This window comes from Triticum dicoccoides, chromosome 1A (assembly GCF_002162155.2).
Source record: "Triticum dicoccoides isolate Atlit2015 ecotype Zavitan chromosome 1A, WEW_v2.0, whole genome shotgun sequence".
NCBI lineage: Eukaryota > Viridiplantae > Streptophyta > Magnoliopsida > Poales > Poaceae > Triticum > Triticum dicoccoides.
The window spans coordinates 170,646,664-170,649,804 of NC_041380.1; positions in this window are offsets into that span (position 1 = coordinate 170,646,664).

Here is a 3,141-nt window from a genome sequence, read left to right on the forward strand (position 1 = left end):
GCTTGAGAGGATTTAGATACATGAGAGCGCAGAGATCACGAGCCGATTAAAGATCACTTGCACGAAGCATCGGTAAAATTGAAGAACGTGAGCTGAAAACTGAGAATGAATAATATTTGAAAAGATGGATTCCGGATAACAAACTGAGAAGACTCTTAAATATCTCCTGATGGGTGAAAAAGATTCTCACAATCGAAAACAATTATGAGAGGATGGCAACAAGCTAGCACCATGAATCTTGAAGAGAATAGAGCAAGATTAAAGAGAAACTCTTCTTCGGTCTTCAAATGATGAGAATGACAACGAGAAACACCACCAAGAATTATTGAGGCACACCGGAAGAATCAAAAGCGAAGATGTTGAGCCAACTATGAAAAGAATTTGAAAGATCTTGGAGAAAAGCATTTGACTAATGATAACTCATTCTTACGTCAAACTTGGAGAAGAATTTAGGATAGCTCTGGGAAAATAGAAGAGTCAGGTAAGATCCTGGGAAAAGACCCGTGGGTTAGGGCCCACTCAAAAGAAACACCGTTGAACAATTTGAAGAGAGATCATACACCGGTTGAAATAAAATACTTGAATGAGAGAACATCCTCGAAAGATCTTGAACGAATGCATAGTGGAAACACAAATCTTCGAGACATCTTGAGCACTCCGGAACAATTTAATAGCGAGAAATTAATGATTAAGAGGTGCACCGGCATAAGAAAAGCATTGGAAAAAAAGAAAAGGAGTAAGCTTAATACCAAAGCTTGAATTAAATCCACCGGAGAAGAAAAGAACGAGAAATGATGAACTTGAAGCTCCATTGGAATCTTCATGAGAATCACCGGATAAGAACATTGACGGAAAAGAATGGAGAAACTTCCCATCAATAAAATGGATACTTGAAGAAGAAATCTTAGTCCTTGAAGAAAAACAAAAGGGAGGGAGGGTGGGAAAAACAAAGGCAACTTGGAGACGGATGAAACAAACAGCGTTGAGAAGAAGTGATACTTGATCTTGTGAATGTTGAAATGATCGGAACCACTTGGAGAGAAAACACGCCGGTTGAAAAGGATTAACATAACAACATCAATGATCATGAAGGATTGGTATTTACATCGGAGTATGAGAACACCATTTAAGAAAGGTATGGAATCAACACTTGACACTGAAGCAACTCGAATACCACAACTCAAAACAAAAACAAAGGGTTGGCTTGCAGAATAAGCCGGAACAAACATATGATAGAGATTTCGTCCGAAGTTTTCGTGGTGGGGCCTACACGGGCTCGAGTGTACAGCACCATCACGTACAAGGCAGTGCACATGACATACGAAGTGTCCCCGAGTCGGCATAGCCAAGGACTCTTTAAGACACAACGAGACCACTGTAAAACCGACCGTGAATAGGCGGACCACTAGACGTCGAACCCCAATTTCATATCATACATCTGTCGGAAAGATATCCTACGAGCTACTTGAATTCCCACCTATGAAACTGCCGAAATTTTCCGGTTATGCAATCAGGTGTTGGGGATACAGGGGAAGCATAATATCTCACACAAACTAACAAATCCTACATCCAGCTGTATCCATCCTTCAACACATAACCAAGAAACCTTCGGAAACCATCTACCTCAACCTTCGAAAATCATCCGTTATACAAGTTATGGCGATACTCCCGTACTCACCTCAGTACTGGGTTATCGGGGTTATCTCACCAACGAACTGCATAAAAGAGATTTTCGATGTCGGCATACTAAACTCAGGTATTCCAGAACTGCAACGATAAAATTGTGACGACAACACCTCGGAGCTCAACTCCCCGGGACACTGCCACAACCCCTAAAGACAGGAGGCACCAAGAACAATGTTCTCGTCACAAAATCATCGGAACGATTCGAAGATACCCGCGTGATCCTAAATTTTTTTTGTGAAATTTGAGAAGAGAAGGGTCAAAACTCTACGTCAGGATGCCTTACCAGAGCGATGAGGAGGCTGGGAAGTAAAAAGAATTCCTAAGCTCTCCGATATATAATTCCTAAGGACTCAAAACATTTTTCTAGACACAATTCGGCTGCTAAAAACGATCAAGCAATGGGGCTCCTAAGGTCGGGGAAGGCTCTGATACCAACTTGTAACGCCCTCGATGCGGCTATATCTCCCACGTGTCGAAGCACGACTTAGAGGCATAACCGCATTGAAAGCAATGTCGCAAGTGAGGTAATCTTCACACAACCCATGTAATACATAAGGGCAAGAGATACATAGTTGGCTTACAATCGCCACTTCACACAATTACATGAATAAAGCATTACATCATCCAGATACAATCAAGGTCCGACTACGGAACCAAAATAAAAGAAGAACCCCAAATGCGACAAAGGTCCCTGATCGACCCCAACTGGGCTCCACTACTGATCAACTAGAACGAGACAACACAAAGGGCAAGATCTTCATCGAGCTCCTCCTGAGCTTGGTTGCGTCAACTGCACAAACTCATCGGCACCTGCAAACTGGTTTTGGAAGTATCTGTGAGCCACAGGTACTCAGCAATCTCGCACCCGCGAGATCAAGACTATCTAAGCTTATAGGAAGGCTGGGGTAATAAGGTGGAGCTGCAGCAAGAGACTAGCATATATGGTGGCTAACATACGCAAATGAGAGCGAGAGGAGAAGGCAAAGCACGGTCGATAAAGGTATGATCAAGAAGTGATCCTGGACTACCTACGTCAAGCATAACTCCAACACCGTGTTCACTTCCCGGACTCCGCCGGAAAGAGACCATCACGGTTACACACACGATTGATGTATTTTAATTAAGGTCAACTTCGGGTTTTCTACAACCGGACGTTAACAAATTCCCATCTGCCCATAACCGCGGGCACGGCTTTCGAAAGTTCAATCCCTGCAGGGGTGTCCCAACTTAGCCCATAACAAGCTCTCACGGTCAACGAAGGAATAGACCTCCACCCGAGACATTCCGATCAGACTCGGTATCCCGGTACAACAAGACATTTCGACAGGGTAAAACTAAACCAGCAACACCGCCCGAATGTGCCGACAAATCCCGATAGGAGCTGCACATATCTCTTTCTCAGGGCACACTCAGATGAGCGCTCCGTACAACTAAAACCAAACCTCGAGTTGCCCC